Here is a 23,701-nt window from a genome sequence, read left to right as displayed (position 1 = left end):
TGCCCAGTCACGTAATATATTGCCCAGCCACGTAGTATATTGCCCAGCCACGTAGTATATTGCCCAGCTACGTAGTATATTGCCCAGCCACGTAGTATATTGCCCAGTCACGTAGCATATTGCCCAGCCACATAGTATATTGCCCAGCCACGTAGTATATTGCCCAGCCACATAGTATATTGTCCAGTCACGTAGTATATTGCCCAGGAATGTAGTATATTGTCCAGTCACATACTATATTGCCCAGCCACGTAGTATATTGCTTAGCCACGTAGTATATTGCCCAGCCACGTAGTATATTGTCCAGTCACGTAGTATATTGCCCAAGAAGTATATTGCCCAGCTACATAGTATATTGCCCAGCCACGTGGTATATTGTCCAGCTACGTATTATATTGCCCAGCCACGTAGTATATTGCCCAATTATGTAGTATATTGCCCAGCCACGTACTATATTGCACAGCCACATAGTATATTGCCCAGTCACATAGTATATTGCCCAGCTGTGTAGTATATTGCCCAGTCATGTAGTCAATTGCCCAGCCACATAGTATATTGCCCAGCCATGTTGTATATTGCCCAGCCATGTACTATATTGCCCAGCCACGTAGTATATTGCCCAGTCACATAGTATATTGCTCAGCCACATAGTATATTGCCCAGCTACGTAGTATATTGCCCAGCCACGTAGTATATTGCCCAGCCACATAGTATATTGCCCAGCTACGTAGTATATTGCCCAGCCACGTAGTATATTGCCCAGCCCCATAGTATATTGCCCAGCCACATAGTATATTGCCAAGCCACATAGTATATTGCCCAGCCACGTAGTATATTGCCCAGCCACGTAGTATATTGCCCAGTCACATAGTATATTGCTCAGCCACATAGTATATTGCCCAGCTACGTAGTATATTGCCCAGCCACGTAGTATATTGCCCAGCCACATAGTATATTGCCCAGCTACGTAGTATATTGCCCAGCCACGTAGTATATTGCCCAGTCAAAAAGTATATTGCCCAGCTACATAGTATATTGCCCAGCCACGTAGTATATTGCCCAGTCACATAGTATATTGCCCAGCCACATAGTATATTGCCCAGCTACGTAGTATATTGCCCAGCCACATAGTATATTGCCCAGCCACATAGTATATTGCCCAGCCACGTAGTATATTGCCCAGTCAAAAAGTATATTGCCCAGCTACGTATAAGAACCATGAGAAAAAATACGGAGTACTAAGTCCACAAAATATGTATTAAAATATATAACTTTAATTAGTTCCATAAATCAAAATAACAACACGCACAGAAATAACAATCACAAATAATAAGGGATCAGGTCAGCCACAGGTATATATCCAGCAAGGTGACATGAAATAAAGTGCTTAGTGCTCACATGTTAATCAGGGAAGCATCTGCGCTGTGTCCCTACCATTAGACACAGTGCCACATCACATAATCAAAAAATCCAGTAACAGCACAATGGCATATGATCAAATTCTAGCGGTGATGCTTACCCATACTGAGGTGTAGTGCCGGACCTGTGTATTGCCGCCACCGACGCGCGTTTCGCTGCTCTTTCTCAAGGTGCGGTGATGTTATGTGTGGGGGCCAGTGTTTTTAAAGCCAGGCGCGCCGGAACCTCTCCAATCGGCGCATGTCCCAGGTCTCCACGCCGATGTTAGCGTCACTTCCGGCGGGGAGGAGTAACACTGCGTGCCAGTCGCATGTCAATGACATCACTGGAACGCAAGTGTCCTCCAAAAGTCGCCATTAGTGACGCTCCGATCATTGCAGCAAAGGACATGCGCACAGAGGAACCAGCGCTCTGGTGGAAGGAGCCGAAAGCCGCCGTAACAGAATACCAAGGTGCAGAAGGACGATAAGTGTTAAGGTGCCACTGTGTAGACAAAGTCAATAGTAAGAATCAGTGCTAGAATGCCAATCACTAGAATTGGACAAAGTCCATATGGTTATATGCGAATAGTGTAAAGAAATATACATATACTATATATATTATAAAGTGCATTATGCAAAACACATACAAGTGTGAATAATACATTTCCTTATACATACAACATATACATCTCCATCATAAAACATGGATAAGAATGTCAAATATCAAGTGGCATATATAACATACACAAAATGGGGAAGGGAAAGAAAAAGGAAAAAGGGGGGAGGGGGAGAAGGGGGAGAAGGGGGAAAAGAAAAGAGGGAAGAAAAACAAAAAACCTTAGAGTGATCCAAATCTTCTTCCAAACTCCCGCTACCGAACAGCTACAGCACCTCCAAGAATAAGAATCAGGCCAGATTTTGTTATGCCAATTCACACACAGGGGAATATATAAGTCAAAGACGATACTAAAAAGAAAAATACCAATTAAAATCAACATAACAATGGAAACACATAACACAAAAAATTAAAAATCAAAACTGGGATGCGGTGTGTTATGATAAGGTAATTCAGTACCACAATGGACATAGAGGTCAGAGCACATACAGTGACCTGACAATAACCCAAAAACATAGAACGAGCTCTGAGACGTGGGAACTCTGCTGACCGCAATCCCTAGTCCTCTCCAACCACACTAGAGGCAGCCGTGGATTGCGCCTAATGCTCCCTATGCAACTCGGCACAGCCTGAGAAACTAGCTAGCCTGAAGATAGAAAATAAGCCTACCTTGCCTCAGAGAAATACCCCAAAGGAAAAGGCAGCCCCCACATATAATGACTGTGAGTTAAGATGAAAAGACAAACGTAGAGATGAAATAGATTTAGCAAAGTGAGGCCCGACTTTCTGAACAGAGCGAAGATAGGAAAGGTAACTTTGCGGTCAACACAAAACCCTACAAAAACCACGCAAAGGGGGCAAAAAGACCCTCCGTACCAAACTAACGGCACGGAGGTACACCTTCTGCTTCCCAGAGCTTCCAGCAAGCAGGAAAAAACAAATAGACAAGCTGGACAGAAAAAAAAAGCAAACAAACTAGCAAAGCGGAACTTAGCTATGCAGAGCAGCAGGCCACAGGAACGATCCAGGAGGAAACAGGTCCAATACTAGAACATTGACTGGAGGCCAGGATCAAAGCACTAGGTGGAGTTAAATAGACCAGCACCTAACGACTTCACCACATCACCTGAGGAAGGAAACTCAGAAGCCGCAGTACCACTTTCCTCCACCAACGGAAGCTCACAGAGAGAATCAGCCGAAGTAACACTTGTGACCACAGGAGGGAGCTCTGCCACAGAATTCACAACAGTGCCCCCCCCTTGAGGAGGGGTCACCGAACCCTCACCAGAGCCCCCAGGACGACCAGGATGAGCCATATGAAAGGCACGAACAAGATCGGGAGCATGGACATCAGAGGCAAAGACCCAGGAATTATCTTCCTGAGCATAACCCTTCCACTTAACCAGATACTGGAGTTTCCGTCTTGAAACACGAGAATCCAAAATCTTCTCCACAATATACTCCAACTCCCCCTCCACCAAAACCGGGGCAGGAGGATCAACAGATGGAACCATAGGTGCCACGTATCTCCGCAACAATGACCTATGGAATACGTTATGTCTGGAAAAAGAATCTGGAAGGGTCAGACGAAAAGACACAGGATTAAGAACCTCAGAAATCCTATACGGACCAATGAAATGAGGTTTAAACTTAGGAGAGGAAACCTTCATAGGAATATGACGAGAAGATAACCAAACCAAATCCCCAACACGAAGTCGGGGACCCACACAGCGTCTGCGATTAGCGAAACGTTGAGCCTTCTCCTGGGACAAGGTCAAATTGTCCACTACATGAGTCCAAATCTGCTGCAACCTGTCCACCACAGTATCCACACCAGGACAGTCCGAAGACTCAACCTGCCCTGAAGAGAAACGAGGATGGAACCCAGAGTTGCAGAAAAACGGCGAAACCAAGGTAGCCGAGCTGGCCCGATTATTAAGGGCGAACACAGCCAAAGGCAAAAAGGACACCCAGTCATCCTGATCAGCAGAAACAAAACATCTCAGATATGTTTCCAAGTTCTGATTGGTTCGTTCGGTCTGGCCATTAGTCTGAGGATGGAAAGCCGAGGAAAAAGACAAGTCAATGCCCATCCTACCACAAAAGGCTCGCCAAAACCTCGAAACAAACTGGGAACCTCTGTCAGAAACGATATTCTCTGGAATGCCATGTAATAAATGAACCACATGCTGGAAGAACAATGGCACCAAATCAGAGGAGGAAGGTAATTTAGACAAGGGTACCAAATGGACCATCTTAGAGAAGCGATCACAGACCACCCAAATGACTGACATCTTTTGAGAGACGGGAAGATCTGAAATAAAATCCATAGAGATATGTGTCCAAGGCCTCTTTGGGACCGGCATGGGCAAAAGCAATTCACTGGCACGAGAACAGCAGGGCTTAGCCCGAGCACAAATCCCACAGGACTGCACAAAAGAACGCACATCCCGCGACAGAGATGGCCACCAAAAGGATCTAGCCACTAACTCTCTGGTACCAAAGATTCCAGGATGACCAGCCGACACCGAACAATGAACCTCAGAGATAACTTTATTCGTCCACCTATCAGGGACAAACAGTTTCTCTGCTGGGCAACGATCAGGTTTATTAGCCTGAAATTTTTGCAGCACCCGCCGCAAATCAGGGGAGATGGCAGACACAATTACTCCCTCTTTGAGGATACCCGCCGGCTCAGATAAACCCGGAGAGTCGGGCACAAAACTCCTAGACAGAGCATCCACCTTCACATTTTTAGAGCCTGGAAGGTACGAAATCACAAAGTCAAAATGGGCAAAAAACAGCGACCAACGAGCCTGTCTAGGATTCAACCGCTTTGCAGACTCGAGATAAGTCAAGTTCTTATGATCAGTCAAGACCACCACGCGATGCTTAGCTCCTTCAAGCCAATGACGCCACTCCTCGAATGCCCACTTCATGGCCAGCAACTCTCGATTGCCCACATCATAATTTCGCTCAGCAGGCGAAAACTTCCTGGAAAAGAAGGCGCATGGTTTCATCACCAAGCAATCAGAACTTCTCTGCGACAAAACAGCCCCTGCTCCAATCTCAGAAGCATCAACCTCGACCTGGAATGGAAGCGAAACATCTGGTTGACACAACACAGGGGCAGAAGAAAAACGACGCTTCAACTCTTGAAAAGCTTCCACAGCAGCAGAAGAACAATTGACCACATCAGCACCCTTCTTGGTCAAATCGGTCAATGGTTTAGTAATACTAGAAAAATTGCAGATGAAGCGACGATAAAAATTAGCAAAGCCCAGGAACTTTTGCAGACTTTTCAGAGATGTCGGCTGAGTCCAATCATGGATGGCTTGGACCTTAACAGGGTCCATCTCGATAGTAGAAGGGGAAAAGATGAACCCCCAAAATGAAACCTTTTGAACCCCAAAGAGGCACTTTGATCCCTTCACAAACAAAGAATTAGCACGCAGGACCTGAAACACTGTTCTGACCTGCTTCACATGAGACTCCCAATCATCCGAGAAGATCAAAATGTCATCCAAGTACACAATCAGGAATTTATCCAGGTACTCTCGGAAGATGTCATGTATAAAGGACTGAAACACTGATGGAGCATTGGCAAGTCCGAATGGCATTACTAGATACTCAAAATGGCCCTCGGGCGTATTAAATGCAGTTTTCCATTCATCGCCTCGCTTAATACGCACAAGATTATACGCACCACGAAGATCTATCTTGGTGAACCAACTAGCCCCCTTAATCCGAGCAAACAAATCAGATAACAACGGCAAGGGGTACTGAAATTTAACCGTGATCTTATTTAGAAGGCGGTAATCTATACAAGGTCTCAGCGAACCATCCTTCTTGACTACAAAAAAGAACCCTGCTCCTAATGGCGACGATGACGGGCGAATATGCCCCTTCTCCAAGGACACCTTCACATAACTCCGCATAGCGGCGTGCACAGGCACAGATAAATTAAACAGTCGACCTTTTGGGAATTTACTACCAGGAATCAAATTGATAGCACAATCACAATCCCTATGCGGAGGTAGGGTATCGGACTTGGGCTCATCAAATACATCCCGGTAATCAGACAAGAACTCTGGAACCTCAGAAGGGGTGGATGACGAAATAGTCAGAAATGGGACATCACCATGTACCCCCTGACAACCCCAGCTGGACACAGACATGGATTTCCAATCTAATACTGGATTATGGACTTGTAGCCATGGCAACCCCAACACGACCACATCATGCAGATTATGCAACACCAGAAAGCGAATAACCTCCTGATGTGCAGGAGCCATGCACATGGTCAGCTGGGTCCAGTACTGAGGCTTATTCTTGGCCAAAGGCGTAGCATCAATTCCTCTCAATGGAATAGGACACTGCAAGGGCTCCAAGAAAAACCCACATCGCCTAGCATACTCCAAGTCCATCAAATTCAGGGCAGCGCCTGAATCCACAAATGCCATGACAGAATACGATGACAAAGAGCAGATCAAGGTAACGGACAGAAGAAATTTTGACTGTACCGTAGCAATGGTGGCAGACCTAGCGAACCGCTTAGTGCGCTTAGGACAATCAGAGATAGCATGAGTGGAATCACCACAGTAGAAACACAGCCCATTCAGACATCTGTGTTCTTGCCGTTCAACTCTGGTCAAAGTCCTATCGCACTGCATAGGCTCAGGTTTAAGCTCAGGTAATACCGCCAAATGGTGCACAGATTTACGCTCACGCAAGCTTCGACCGATCTGAATGGCCAAAGACATAGACTCATTCAGACCAGCAGGCATAGGAAATCCCACCATGACATCCTTAAAGAGACACTGTCACCTGAATTTGGAGGGAACAATCTTCAGCCATGGAGGCGGGGGTTTTGGGTTTTTGATTCACCCTTTCCTTACCCGCTGGCTGCATGCTGGCTGCAATATTGGATTGAAGTTCATTCTCTGTCTTTCATAGTACACGCCTGGGCAAGCCAAGATTGCCTTGTGCAGGCATGTACTACGGAGGACAGAGAATGAACTTCAATCCAATATTGCAGCCAGCATGCAGCCAGCGGGTAAGGAAAGGGTGAATCAAAAACCCCAAAACCCCGCCTCCATGGCTGAAGATTGTTCCCTCCAAATTCAGGTGACAGTGTCCCTTTAAGGGCTTCAGAGAGACCCTTTCTGAAAATAGCTGCGAGCGCACCTTCATTCCATTGAGTGAGTACGGACCAATTTCTAAATTTCTGACAATATACCTCTATCTCATCCTGACCCTGACACAGAGCCAGCAAATTTTTCTCTGCCTGATCCACTGAATTAGGTTCATCGTACAGCAATCCGAGAGCCAGGAAAAATGCATCGATATTACTTAATGCAGGATCTCCTGATGCAAGAGAAAATGCCCAGTCCTGAGGGTCGCCACGTAAAAAAGAAATAATGATCCAAACTTGTTGAACTGGGTCACCAGAGGAGCGAGGTTTCAAAGCCAGAAATAGTTTACAATTATTTTTGAAACTCAGAAATTTAGTTCTATCTCCAAAAAACAAATCAGGAATAGGAATTCTCGGTTCTAACATAGAATTCTGAACCACAAAGTCTTGAATATTTTGTACTCTTGCCGTGAGCTGATCCACACATGAAGACAGACCTTTAATGTCCATCGCTACACCTGTGTCCTGAACCACCCAAATGTCTAGGGGAAAAAAAAGGCAAAACACAGTGCAGAGAAAAAAAAATGGTCTCAGAACTTCTTTTTTCCCTCTATTGAGAATCATTAGTACTTTGGGCCTCCAGTACTGTTATGATAAGGTAATTCAGTACCACAATGGACATAGAGGTCAGAGCACATACAGTGACCTGACAATAACCCAAAAACATAGAACGAGCTCTGAGACGTGGGAACTCTGCTGACCGCAATCCCTAATCCTCTCCAACCACACTAGAGGCAGCCGTGGATTGCGCCTAACGCTCCCTATGCAACTCGGCACAGCCTGAGAAACTAGCTAGCCTGAAGATAGAAAATAAGCCTACCTTGCCTCAGAGAAATACCCCAAAGGAAAAGGCAGCCCCCACATATAATGACTGTGAGTTAAGATTAAAAGACAAACGTAGAGATGAAATAGATTTAGCAAAGTGAGGCACGACTTTCTGAACAGAGCAAGGATAGGAAAGGTAACTTTGCGGTCAACACAAAACCCTACAAAAACCATGCAAAGGGGGCAAAAAGACCCTCCGTACCGAACTAACGGCACGGAGGTACACCCTCTGCGTCCCAGAGCTTCCAGCAAGCAGGAAAAAACAAATAGACAAGCTGGACAGAAAAAAAAAGCAAACAAAATAGCAAAGCAGAACTTAGCTATGCAGAGCAGCAGGCCACAGGAACGATCCAGGAGGAAACAGGTCCAATACTAGAACATTGACTGGAGGCCAGGATCAAAGCACTAGGTGGAGTTAAATAGACCAGCACCTAACGACTTCACCACATCACCTGGGGAAGGAAACTCAGAAGCTGCAGTACCACTTTCCTCCACCAACGGAAGCTCACAGAGAGAATCAGCCGAAGTAACACTTGTGACCACAGGAGGGAGCTCTGCCACAGAATTCACAACAGCGGTGTCAACATTGCTTACAAGAATGAGCTAAAGCTTAATTGCTCATTGAGGCCTGCCGGCGCCATGGTATTCAAAACCATAATCCACCGACATTCCCTCTGAGCTAAAAAGCGTTTGGTGTCCCCACCCCTGATACCTACACGGATTTTGTCGATGCCCCAAGCCCTAAAGCCCTGTGGATTACAGTTATGTTTTAAGCGAAAATGCTTCGGAATTGGTTTCAACATAGAGACCTCTTCCACGTCATGTGCGGCCACAATGTCCCTGACATGTTCGCGTATGCGAATACGCAACTCTCTCGATGTTAAGCCAATGTAAACTAAATTACAAGGACATGTGGCATAATACACCACATTCATGGTGCTACATGTAATATGATCTCGTATTGTATATTCTTTGTGGCCGTCAGATGACGTGAAAGTCACGTAGTATATTGCCCAGCCACGTAGTATATTGCCCAGTCACGTAATATATTGCCCAGCCACGTAGTATATTGCCCAGCCACGTAGTATATTGCCCAGCTACGTAGTATATTGCCCAGATACGTAGTATATTGCCCAGCCACAAAGTATATTGCCCAGCCACGTAGTATATTGCCCAGCCGCGTAGTATATTGCCCAGTCATGTAGTATATTGCCCAGCCACATAGTATATTGCCCAGCCATGTTGTATATTGCCCAGCCATGTAGTATATTGCCCAGCCATGTAGTATATTGCCCAGCCACGTAGTATATTGCCCAGCCACGTAGTATATTGCCCAGTCACATAGTATATTGCCCAGCCACGTAGTATATTGCCCAGCCACAAAGTATATTGCCCAGCCACGTAGAATATTGCCCAGCCACATAGTATATTGCCCAGCCACGTAGTATATTGCCCAGTCAAAAAGTATATTGCACAGTTACGTAGTATATTGCCCAGCCACGTAGTATATTGCCCAGTCACATAGTATATTGCCCAGCCACGTAGTATATTGCCCAGCTACGTAGTATATTGCCCAGCCACGTAGTATATTGCCCAGCCACAAAGTATATTGCCCAGCCACGTAGTATATTGCCCAGCCACGTAGTATATTGCCCAGCTACGTAGTATATTGCCCAGCCACGTAGTATATTGCCCAGCCACAAAGTATATTGCCCAGCCACGTAGTATATTGCCCAGCCATGTAGTATATTGCCCAGCCACGTAGTATATTGCCCAGCCACGTAGTATATTGCCCAGTCACATAGTATATTGCCCAGTCACGTAGTATATTGCCCAGCCACATAGTATATTGCCCAGCCACGAAGTAAATTGCCCAGCCACAAAGTATATTGCCCAGCCCCATAGTATATTGCCCAGCCACATAGTATATTGCCAAGCCACATAGTATATTGCCAAGCCACATAGTATATTGCCCAGCCACGTAGTATATTGCCCAGCCACAAAGTATATTGCCCAGCTACGTAGTATATTGCCCAGCCACGTAGTATATTGCCCAGCCACGTAGTATATTGCCCAGCCACAAAGTATATTGCCCAGCCACAAAGTATATTGCCCAGCCACGTAGTATATTGCCCAGCCACAAAGTATATTGCCCAGCCACGTAGTATATTGCCCAGCCACATAGTATATTGCCCAGCCACATAGTACTTTGCCCAGCCACGTAGTATATTGCCCAGTCACATAGTATATTGCCCAGCCACGTAGTATATTGCCCAGCTACGTAGTATATTGCCCAGCCACGTAGTATATTGCCCAGCCACAAAGTATATTGCCCAGCCACGTAGTATATTGCCCAGCCACAAAGTATATTGCCCAGCCACGTAGTATATTGCCCAGCCACATAGTATATTGCCCAGCCATGTAGTATATTGCCCAGCCACGTAGTATATTGCCCAGCCACGTAGTATATTGCCCAGTCACATAGTATATTGCCCAGTCACGTAGTATATTGCCCAGCCACATAGTATATTGCCCAGCCACGAAGTAAATTGCCCAGCCACAAAGTATATTGCCCAGCCCCATAGTATATTGCCCAGCCACATAGTATATTGCCAAGCCACATAGTATATTGCCCAGCCACGTAGTATATTGCCCAGCCACAAAGTATATTGCCCAGCCACGTAGTATATTGCCCAGCCACATAGTATATATTGCCCAGCCACATAGTATATTGCCCAGCCACGTAGTATATTGCCCAGCCACGTAGTATTTTGCCCAGCCACGTAGTATATTGCCCAGTCACGTAGTATATTGCCAAGCCACGTAGTATATTGCCCAGCCACGTAGTATATTGCACAGCGACGGAGTATACAGCACAGAGCTATGTAGTATACAGACTTAAAATAAAAATAAACATATACTCACCCTCCATTGAAGTCCTGGCCCTGCGTGTGGTGCACCCGGCAGCTTCCGATCCCAGGTTTGGTATGGGCGCAGGACCTGTGATGACGTCGCGGTCACATGACCGTGACGTCATGGCAGGTCTTTCTCGCAGGACCTGTGATGACATCGCGGTCACATGACCGTGACGTCATGGCAGGTCCTTGTCGCATACCATCATTGCCACCGGAACCTGCCGCTTGCATGGAGCGGTCACCGAAGCGTCGTGAGGAGCGGGAAAGGCACTGGAATGTGAGTATATGATGATTTTTAATTTTTTTAAAAATTTTTTTAACATTAGATCTTTTTACTATTGAGGCTGCATAGGCAGCATCAATAGTAAAAAAGTTGGTCACACAGGGTTAAAAGCAGCGTTAATGGCGTGCGTTACACCACGGCATAACGCGGTCCATTAGCACTGCCATTAATCTTGTGTGAGCGCTGACTGGAGGGGAGTACGGAGCGGGCACTGACTGCGGGGAGGATGTTGCTACCGTACTGTCGTGGCAATGGTCATGGGCGTTTTGCCACGACCAATCAGTGACTTGGATTCCATGACAGACAGAGGCTGCGACCAATGAATATCCGTGACAGACAGAAGGACAAACAGAAGGACAGACAGAAAGACGGAAGTGACTCTTAGACAATTATATAGTAGATAACCCCCTTTCAAATCTATATACTGTATTTAATGATTTAATGCATGGTTCAAAAAGTCATTCTAATATTTTAGGGAAAAAAAAGTTATCCTGATCTGAAAACCACGACTCCCCAGCATCAATACTCATCTTTGTTTGTTAAAAATGATAGTCCTGTCAATAAATTTAGAAGTTTCAGAAAGATACATTAATCACATTGGACCAGATCAGGAGAATATGGTTGATGATAGACAAATTCAAAGATTATTTTACTTAGCTTTTGAAGAACAATACTAGACACTCTCATGTAAATAACGAGCCTTATCCTGTAAAAGCAAGACGCCTTTGGAAAGTCTTTGTTGAAGATGCAATCGTCACCTGTCATGACATAATATTTTCCGCTAAAACTTAGCATGTGCAAAGTTAATACTGGCTTTCACAGCCATGGAATTTATTTTTTCTGCTAAAAATATTCAAGGACAACTATTTACCAGTGCCTCCTTGAACATCTTTTATTCATCCTTTTCATCACCTTTCTTTTATCCTGCAGTTTAACCACACCCTATCTCTTATGAAGTAGTTGCAGAGCTGACAAAGCTCAGCATATCCTTGGCAGGCAAATGATTGCATGACTGTGAAATATAATCATGTGTCAATTGGTCATAGTTTTGGCCGCACGCGGCCTGCTGAGCCTTCTTAATAGACAAACATTTTTCTATAATTTTTACTTATTTTTTTTACTTAGTCCCACTTTGGGACTTGAATATTATACACTTTGATCATTGATTTAATTGACTCCATTGCAGGGAATTGGACCTGTTAGCTTTACACTGACATATAACCTGTTTACTGCCGGCGTCACACTGGCGATTTAAACGGCCGAGTGCAATGCGATAAAAAATCGCATTGCACTCGGACCAATGTTAAGCTATGGGGCAGCTCCCAGCAGCCGACTTTTTGTCGGCCGTTTTCCTTGGTCCGAGACAATCGCAGCATGCTGTGATTGTCTTGGACTGAGGAAAACTCTCGGCTCACTCGCACCCATATAAGCCTATGGGTGCGAGTGAGACAGCGCACACCACTCGGATATCATCCGAGTGATGTGCGTTATAAGTGGACCCCAGCAATGGAGAAGATGGAGAAAATAATTTCTCCGCCTCCTCTGCAGCTGTGCTCCGATCCTCCCTGTGCGAGAGAATCGGATCACAGACACATGACACTCGACTCCTGCTCTGCTTCGAGCAGGAGCCGAGTGTCATTAGCATTGGATGCAATACGCCAGTGTGACGCCAGCCTAACTCTGCTTATGGCAGAGTCTAACAGGCCACTGTATGGGGCGGGCCCTAAGGTCATTGCTTGGCTTTGGGATGCCATAGCAGTCATTGGCATCTAGCAATCGAGTCTCAGGGCTGCCTATGCGGTGATAGATGGAGCCTCCAAACTTCTAGATACCACTGAGGTTATTGAAAGTGTCATCTAGGAGTTTAAACACCTGCGAATGATGCTGGAACCACTTGTGGCCATTTCAATAAAGTGTTACGTGTAGTATATAGCTGACACCAACTGCGTACTCGCCTGTCAGGGGCACTATTTCCTTATTTTCCATAGGTTTAACCCCTTTATCCCCAAGGATGGTTTGCACGTTAATGACCGGGCCAATTTTTACAATTCTGACCACTGTCCCTTTATGAGGTTATAACTCTGGAACGCTTCAACGGATCCCAGTGAATCTGACAATGTTTTCTCGTGACATATTGTACTTCATGACAATGGTAAAAATTCTTTGATAGTACCTGCGTTTATTTGTGAAAAAAAGGGAAATTTGGCGAAAATTATGAAAATTTCGCAATTTTCCAACTTTGAATTTTATGGAATTAAATCACAGAGATATGTCACACAAAATACTTAAGAAGTAACATTTCCCACATGTCTACTTTACATTAGCACAATTTTGGAACCAAAATTTTTTTTGTTAGGGAGTTATAAGGGTGAAAAGTTGACCAGCAATTTCTCATTTTTACAACACCATTTTTTTTTAGGGACCACATCTCATTTGAAGTCATTTTGAGGGGTCTATGTGATAGAAAATACCCAAGTGTGACACCATTCTAAAAACTACACCCCTCAAGGTGCTCAAAACCACATTCAAGAAGTTTATTAACCCTTCTGGTGCTTCACAGGAATTTTTTGAATGTTTAAATAAAAATGAACATTTAACTTGTTTCACAAAAAATTTAATTCAGCTCCAATTTGTTTTATTTTACCAAGGGTAACAGGAGAAAATGGACCCCAAACATTGCTGTATTTGTCCTGAGTACGCCAATACCCCACATGTGGGGGTAAACCACTGTTTGGGCGCATGGCACAGCTTGGAAGCGAAGGAGCGCCATTTGACTTTTCAATGCAAAATTGACTGGAATTGAGATGGGACGCCATGTTTTGTTTGGAGAGCCCCTGATGTGCCTAAACATTGAAACCCCCACAAGTGACACCATTTTGGAAAGTAGACCCCTAAGGAACTTATCTAGAGGTGTGGTGAGCACTTTGACCCACCAAGTGCTTCACAGAAGTTTATAATGTAGAACCGTAAAAATAAAAAATCATATTTTTTCACAAAAATTATCTTTTCGCCCCCAATTTTTTATTTTTCCAAGGGTAAGAGAAGAAATTGGACCCCAAAAGTTGTTGTACAATTTGTTCCTGAGTACGCTGATACCCCATATGTGGGGGTAAACCACTGTTTGGGCGGATGGGAGAGCTCGGAAGGGAAGGAGCGCCGTTTGACTTTTCAATGCAAAATTGACAGGAATTGAGATGGGACGCCATGTTGCGTTTGGAGAGCCACTGATGTGCCTAAACATTGAAACCCCCCACAAGTGACACCATTTTGGAAAGTAGACCCCCTAAGGAACTTATCTAGAGGTGTGTTGAGCACTTTGACCCAACAAGTGCTTCACAGAAGTTTATAATGCAGAACCGTAAAAATAAAAATCATATTTTTTCACAAAAATTATCTTTTTGCCCCCAATTTTTTATTTTCCCAAGGGTAAGAGAAGAAATTGGACCCCAAAAGTTGTTGTACAATTTGTCCTGAATACGCTGATACCCCATATGTGGGGGTAAACCACTGTTTGGGCGGATGGGAGAGCTCGGAAAGGAAGGAGCGCCGTTTGACTTTTCAATGCAAAATTGACAGGAATTGAGATGAGACGCCATGTTGCGCTTGCAGAGCCCCTAATGTACCTAAATAGTAGAAACCCCTCACATGTGACACCATTTTGGAAAGTAGACCCCCTAAGGAACTTATCTAGATGTGTGGTGAGCGCTTTGACCCACCAAGGGCTTCACAGAAGTTTATAATGGAGAGCCGTAAAAATAAAACAAACATTTTTTCCCACAAAAATTATTTTTTAGCCCCCAGTTTTGTATTTTCCCGAGGATAACAGGAGAAATTGGACCCCAAAATTTGTTGTCCAATTTGTCCTGAGTGCGCTGATACCCCATATGTGGGGGTAAACCACTGTTTGGGCGGATGGGAGAGCTCGGAAAGGAAGGAGCGCCGTTTGACTTTTCAATGCATAATTGACAGGAATTGAGATGAGACGCCATGTTGCGTTTGCAGAGCCCCTAATGTACCTAAATAGTAGAAACCCCTCACATGTGACACCATTTTGGAAAGTAGACCCCCTAAGGAACTTATCTAGATGTGTGGTGAGCGCTTTGACCCACCAAGGGCTTCACAGAAGTTTATAATGGAGAGCCGTAAAAATAAAACAAACATTTTTTCCCACAAAAATTATTTTTTAGCCCCCAGTTTTGTATTTTCCCGAGGATAACAGGAGAAATTGGACCCCAAAATTTGTTGTCCAATTTGTCCTGAGTGCGCTGATACCCCATATGTGGGGGGAAACCACTGTTTGGGCGCATGGGAGGGCTCGGAAGGGAAGGAGTGCCATTTGAATGCAGACTTAGCTGGAATGGTCTGCAGGTGTCACATTGCGTTTGCAGAGCCCCTAATGTACCTAAACAGTAGAAACCCCCCACAAGTGACACCATTTTGGAAACTAGACCCCCTAAGGAACTCATCTAGATGTGTTGTGAGAGCTTTGAACCCCCAAGTGTTTCACTACAGTTTGTAACGCAGAGCCGTGAAAATTAAAAAAAAAATCTTTCCCCGAAAAATAATTTTTTAGCCCCCAGTTTTGTATTTTCCCGAGGGTAAGAGGAGAAATTCGACCCCAAAAGTTGTTGTCCAATTTGTCCTGAGTACGCTGATACCCCATATGTTGGGGGAACCACCGTTTGGGCGCATGGGAGGGCTCGGAAGGGAAGGAGTGCCATTTGGAATGCAGACTTAGATGGAATGGTCTGCAGGCGTCACATTGCGTTTGCAGAACCCCTAATGTATCTGAACAGTAGAAACCCCCCACAAGTGACCCCACATTGGAAACTAGACCCCCTAAGGAACTTATCTAGATGTGTGGTGAGCGCTTTGACCCACCAAGTGTTTCACTACAGTTTATAACGCAGAGCCGTAAAAATAAAAAATCTTTTTTTTCCCCACAAAAATTATTTTTTAGCCCCCAGTTTTGTATTTTCCCAAGGGTAACAGGAGAAATTGGACCCCAACAGTTGTTGTCCTATTTGTCCTGAGTACGCTGATACCCCATATGTTGGGGTAAACCCCTGTTTGGGCACACGGGAGAGCTCGGAAGGGAAGGAGCACTGTTTTACTTTTTCAATGCAGAATTGGCTGGAATTGAGATCGGACGCCATGTCGCGTTTGGAGAGCCCCTGATGTGCCTAAACAGTGGAAACCCCTCAATTATAACTGAAACCCTAATCCAAACACACCCCTAACCCTAATTCCAACGGTAACCCTAACCTCACCTCTAACCCTGACACACCCCTAACCCTAATCCCAACCCTATTCCCAACTGTAAATGTAATCTAAACCCTAACTGTAACTTTAGCCCCAACCCAAACTGTAGCCCTAGCCCTAACCCTAGCCCTAACCCTAGCCCTAACCCTAACCCTAGCCCTAACCCTAACCCTAGCCCTAACCCTAGCCCTAACCCTAGCCCTAGCCCTAACCCTAACCCTAACCCTAGCCCTAACCCTAGCCCTAACCCTAGCCCTAACCCTAGCCCTAACCCTAACCCCAGCCCTAACCCTAGCCCTAACCCTAGCCCTAGCCCTAACCCTAGCCCTAACCCTAACCCTAGCCCTAACCCTAGCCCTAATGGGAAAATGGAAATAAATACATTTTTTTGTAATTTTTCCCTAACTAAGGGGGTGATGAAGGGGGGTTTGATTTACTTTTATAGCGGGTTTTTTTGCGGATTTTTATGATTGGCAGCCGTCACACACTGAAAGACGCTTTTTATTGCAAAAAATATTTTTCGCATAACCACATTTTGAGAGCTATAATTTTTCCATATTTTGGTCCACAGAGTCATGTGAGGTCTTGTTTTTTGCGGGACGAGTTGACGTTTTTATTAGTAACATTTTCGGGCACGTTACATTTTTTGATCGCTTTTTATTCCGATTTTTGTGAGACAGAATGACCAAAAACCAGCTATTCATGAATTTCTTTTGGGGGAGGCGTTTATACTGTTCCGCGTTTGGTAAAATTGATAAAACAGTTTTATTCTTCGGGTCAGTACGATTACAGCGACACCTCATTTATATCATTTTTTTATGTTTTGGCGCTTTTGTACGATAAAAACTATTTTATAGAAAAAATAATTATTTTTGCATCGCTTTATTCTCAGGACTATAACTTTTTTATTTTTTTGCTGATGATGCTGTCTGGTGGCTCGTTTTTTGCGGGACAAGATGACGTTTTCAGCGGTACTATGGTTATTTATATCTGTTTTTTTGATCGCGTGTTATTCCACTTTTTGTTCGGCGGTATGATAATAAAGCGTTGTTTTTTGCTTCGTTTTTTTTTTTTCTTACGGTGTTTACTGAAGGGGTTAACTAGTGAGACAGTTTTATAGGTTGGGTCGTTACGGACGCGGCGATACTAAATATGTGCACTTTTATTGTATTTTTAATTTATTTAGATAAAGAAATGTATTTATGGGAATAATATATATTTTTTTTTTCATTATTTAGGAATATTTTTTTTCATTTTTTTTTACACATTTGGAAATTTTTTTTTTTCTTTTTTACTTTGTCCCAGGGGGGGACATCACAGATCAGTGATCTGACAGTTTGCATAGCACTCTGTCAGATCACTGATCTGACTTAGAGCAGTGCAGCCTTCACAGTGCCTGCTCTGAGCAGGCTCTGTGAAGCCACCTCCCTCCCTGCAGGACCCGGATCCGCGGCCATCTTGGATCCGGGTCTGGAGCAGGCAGGGAGGGAGGTAAGACCCTCGCAGCAAAGCGATTGCTGCGGGGGGCTCAGGGAAGCCCGCAGGGAGCCCCCTCCCTGCGCGATGCTTCCCTGCACCGCCGGCACATCGCGATCATCTTTGATCGCGGTGTGCCGGGGGTTAATGTGCCGGGGGCGGTCCGTGACCGTTCCTGGCACATAGCGATAGGCAGCTGACACCCGGCCGCGATCGGCCGCGCTTCCCCCGTGAGCGCCGCCGATCGCGCTGGACGTACTATCCCGTCCGTGGTCATAGGGGCCCACCCCACCTCGACGGGATAGTACGTCCGATGTCAGAAAGGGTTTAAAAGACACTGCTGATAAACAAGGACCCTCAATGTTTATCAATGAGATATTTTGTATATTTGTAAAATTCATCAAATGAACCCAGATTACCCCAGTCCATCCATAATTGATAGCTTTCTCCACTATGCTATGTGTAAAGAGAAAGTTGGGTGGGGCCCTCATGAAAATAAATACTTTTACTTTTGAAACTACTACATGAAAATCAGAGGAATAGCCCCATAATTAAAGTACCGTATCTTTCATTACTTCATGCAGCTTTGAAATATGCAGCATAAACCGGTATTCTAGTAGTTCACTGAAATACAGCACAGACCAAAAGCTTGGACACACCTTCTCATTTAAAGATTTTTCTGTATTTTCATGACTATGAAAATTGTACATTCACACTGAAGGCATCAAAACTATGAATTAACACATGTGGAATTACTGTATTTTCTGGCGTATAAGACTACTTTTTAACCCGTGAAAATCTTCTCAAAAGTCAGGTGTCTTCTTATTCGCCAGGTGTCGTCTTATAGGGCAGATGCGGAGAAATCTGCGGTCGCCGCATATTGTGGGGGGAGCGGTCCTAATGACGAGGTGAGGGGGCGCCTCACCGGGAAGGTGTAAGTGAAGCAGAGGCAGAGAAGGAGATAATTGGATACAAGGGTGAGCCAGATGAGTGAAAGAGGAGTGGTTTTTCTAGGCACAGCACCGCTCTCTCTCTTTTTTTGCATACCCCTGGCATCCCAGACGCTGACAGTTTGCTTCACTTACACCTTCCTGGTGAGGCGCTCCCTCACCTCGTCATCGGGACCACTCCCCCCCCCACTAAATACGTCGACCGCAGATTGCTTCGCACCCACCCTATAAGACGACATCCGGCATATAAGACAACCCCCGACTTTTGAGAAGATTTTATATTTTAACTGGAAAAGTTGGGAGTCGTCTTATACGCCCAGTCGTCTTATACACCGGAAAATACGGTATATACTTCACAAAAAAGTGTGAAACAACTGAAAATATGTCTTATATTCTAGGTTCTTCAAAGTAGCCACCTTTTGCTTTGATGACTGCTTTGCACACTCTTGGCATTCTCTTGATGTGCTTCAAGAGGTGGTCACCCGGAATGGTTTTCACTTCACTGATGTGCCCTGTCAGGTTTAATAAGTGTGATTTTTGCCTTATAAATGGTGTTGGGACCATCAGTTGTGTTGTGCAGAAGTCTGGTGGATACACAGCTGATAGTCGTACTGAATAGACTGTTAGAATTTGTAATATGGCAAGAAAAAAGCAGCTAAGTAAAGAAAAACGAGTGGCCATCATTACTTTAAAGGGAACCTGTCACCTGATTTCGGCAGGCCCTGTGTTCGGTCCGATGGGCAGTGTTTTCTGTTATTTAATTGAAACCAACTCACATTCATGAAAATAGTGCGGCCAGCGGGAAAGGAAGGAGTCAATGAAACAACAGAAAACACCACCCATCGGACCAAATACAGGGCCCGCCAAAATCAGGTGACAGAGTCCCTTTAAGAAATGAAGGTCAGTCAGTCCAAAAAATTGGGAAAACTTTGAAAGTGTCCCCAAGTGCAGTGGCAAAAACCATTAAGTGCTATAAAGAAACTGGCTCACATGAGGACTGCCCCAGGAAAGGAAGACCAAGATTCACCTCTGCTTCTGAGGATAAGTTTATCTGAGTCACTAGCCTCAGAAATCACAGGTTAACAGCAGCTCAGATTAGAGACCAGGTCAATGCCACACAGAGTTCTAGCAGCAGACACATCTCTACAACAACTGTTAAGAGGAGACTTTGTGCAGCAGGCCTTCATGGTAAAATAGCTGCTAGGAAACCACTGCTAAGGACAGGCAACAAGCAGAAGAGACTTGTTTGGGCTAAAGAACACAAGGAATGAACATTAGACCAGTGGAAATCTGTGCTTTGGTCTGACGAGTCCAAATTTGAGATCTTTGGTTCCAACCACCGTGTCTTTGTGCGATGCAGAAAAGGTGAACGGATGGAGTCTACATGCCTGGTTCCCACCGTGAAGCATGAAAGAGGTGTGATGGTGTGCGGGTGCTTTGCTGGTGACAATGTTGGGGATTTATTCAAAATTGAAGGCATACTGAACTAGCATGGCTGCCACAGCATCTTGCAGCGGCATGCTATTCCATCTGGTTTGCGTTTAGTTGGACCATCATTTATTTTTCAACAGGACAATGACCCCAATCACACCTTCAGGCTGTGTAAGGGCTATTTGACCAAGAAGGAGAGTGATGGGGGTGCTACGCCAGATGACCTGGCCTCCACCGTCACCAGACCTGAACCCGATCGAGACGGTTTGGGGTGAGCTGGACCGCAGAGTGAAGGCAAAAGGGCCAACAAGTGCTAAGCATCTCTGGGAACTCCTTCAAGATTGTTGGAAGACCATTCCCAGTGACTACCTCTTGAAGATCATCAAGAGAATGCCAAGAGTGTGCAAAGCAGTCATCAAAGCAAAAGGTGGCTACTTTGAAGAACATAATTTCATTTATGTTCTTATGTTAACACTTTTTTGTTAAGTATATAATTCCACATGTGTTAATTCATAGTTTTGATGCCTTCAGTGTGAATGTACAATTTTCATAGTTATGAAAATACAGAAAAATCTTTAAATGAAGTGTGTCCAAACTTTTGGTCTGTACTGTACATCAATTATTTCATTCTGATGCCTTCAAATAGCAATTAAGAGTTGAGCACTAGAGTAGGACTGAAGGCTATTTTTTTGTAATGGGAAAAACCATATAATTTCACCCTGGATATGAAAATTGCTGAGTCTAAATTTATAATTACAGTTCAGGTAAGCCAGGAGAATATTACTAATATGAGTTTAGAACCATAGCTGATGTATAACAAAATGATGATGAATTAATGGCCCCCAGACATATTATATAGCTGTTGACTAGAGAAGAGTGGATCTGGAGTGCCCCCAGACACAGGGCCACAGGTTACTCGGTACCGGTCCTCCCTGTCTCGGTGCTGGGGATGTCACGGTGGCTGGACCCGGTCCGTGACCCTGCTGAGGGGCGTCCAATAAAAGGGGTGATAGGAGTTTGTCAAGGGATAGTGATGACACCTGTGGTGTTTGGTCAGGGTGACCGACGCTGCTTAGGGGTCCGCTGGGGTGATGGAATGGCAGCTGGATGGTAAACCTTCCCACAGGTGAAGTATATCCGCAGGGCTTCCCAGTAGTGTAGGTGGTGATGATGTGAGGCACAGTTAATAACGAGGACACAGGGTTGCAGACTCTTTACCTTTTACTGAAGACTTCGGGATCCGCAATCCAGAGCACTGCTAACTGGGCTGGCTGAGTCCGGCCGGTCTGAAGGCACATTCAGAGTTCCCTTTGCAGGTGGAAATCAGTGCCTACCAACTAGCGCCTGTGTGTTGTAGTCCTTCCCTGCTGAGCATTCGGGATAGTCCTCACAACTCTCGTGTTCATTCCTTCTTTCTCTCTCTCTCTCTCCGTGCCCCAAGTTTATCTGGATAGGACGCACCCGTTTGACAGGAAGGCTCGGAGCTATTCTGGGACCCTAGAGACGCCCCTCTCCACGCTTGCCCCCTATGTCTGCTTAGGTGATGTAAGGTAGACACCCAACCTATAATCAACTGTCCTGCGGTATTTGAAGTAATGCTTGAAGTCAGTTACTCCCTCGGTGTTCCGGTCACCGACTACGCGCCTCAGTAGGATGTTGCCGTTCTCGGGGCACAACTCCTACTGGCTCTCCTTTGTGCTTTGATCTCATTTCTCACTTTTCCACAATATCCTTCTCTTCGTGTCCTTCCTTGGGATACCGCCGCAAGGTAGTGCAGGCGTGGTTCCGTCACTCTCTATCCTTTCTGCTAGGCTTGTTATGATGCGGTGGTCTAGGAGCAACATGGAACGAGCTCTGAAGGAAGTGGTAACTGTACTGACCGCAGTCCCTAAGCTCAACACAACACTAGAAGTAGCCGTGGAATGCTCCTAACTCTCCCTATGCACCTCGTCACAGCCTAAGAGCTCAATAGTAGAGAAAACACACATCCGCACTGCTCAAAGGTCCAACTCAGTGACCGTATTATAATATCGGTCTAGCACCACAGAAAGTGATACTGGCTGTATGAATCCTTTACACCTGAATCAACGGGGTGCTGCTGCCAGGAAAAATGTGTGCAGAATCCAAATGGCAAAAAAGAAAAAGTAGGCGCGCACTTACCCTGTTGCGGTGAATATCACTTTATTAGGACATATAAACAAACGGATAGCAGGGAGGGATAGGGTCAGCCACGGACAACGATCGTTTCGTGCTCTACGGCACTTCAACGGGTCCTAACTCTCCCTATGCACCTCGTCACAGCCTAAGAGCTAACTACCCCTAAAGATAGAAGCAGGAAAGCTATCTTGCCCCAGAGAAAATCCCCAAAGGATAGATTAGCCCCCCACAAATAATGACTGTGAGTGGAGAGGGAAAAGACATACACAGAATGAAACCAGGATGAGCACAGGAGGCCAGTCTAGCTAAATAGATAGGACAGGATGGAATACTGTGCGGTCAGTATAAAACACTACAAAAATTCCACGCAGAGTTTACAAATATCTCCACACCTGACTAAAGGAGGGTAAATCTGCTTCCCAGAGCTTCCAGCAAGACAGGATTAATTCATACTGATAAGTTGGACAAACATAGAAAGCACAGAACGGATAAGTCCACAAACTATGGACTGAAAAGAGCAAGCAAAAACTTAGCTTTGCTGAACTGGTCAGGATAACAGGGAAATCCAAAGAGATGTGAATCCAACCAGGAACCAATTACAAGTGGCACTGGCTGAAGGAAAGAGCCAGGCCTAAATAGCCGAGCAGAAGAGACGATAAGTGGAGGCAGCTGATGACAGCTAACTCCAAAGAGCAGCCATACCACTTGAAACCACAAGAGGGAGCCCAAGAGCAGAACTCACAAAAGTGCCACTTACAACCACCGGAGGGAGCCCAAGAGCGGAATTCACAACATAGGCCCCTGTCAGGAACCCACCCCTGACAGGTCCTCCCTGGTGCTCTCCAAGGCTGCGTTCTGTTCTAACTTCCTATCTGACCCCCAGTTTTACCAGTGTGAGGAGTGGCCTAATACATAGTGCCTTTTGCTCCCCCTGGTGGCCGGAGTGTGAAGTGTAATGTGTGCTTGTGATACCTGGTCAGGTGAACTCCTTTAGTGGAATCAGACATAACATCACTCCCCTTAGTGGCAGAGCGACATTACTGCAACGACCAGGACTCTGGGGCGCTGCAGATCACTTTGCACAACCCAGGTCCATTGTCCAGGTCAGTAGCCTCTTGCTGTGGACAGAAGTTGTGTGAATTTCCTGAGCTGCCAAGTTCTCAAGCGCAGTGTTTGCTTAGCCAGGCAGTCA

Source organism: Ranitomeya imitator, chromosome 6, assembly GCF_032444005.1.
Source record: "Ranitomeya imitator isolate aRanImi1 chromosome 6, aRanImi1.pri, whole genome shotgun sequence".
NCBI lineage: Eukaryota > Metazoa > Chordata > Amphibia > Anura > Dendrobatidae > Ranitomeya > Ranitomeya imitator.
The sequence above is the reverse complement of the archived record's forward strand: the minus strand, read 5'-3'. Positions refer to the sequence as shown.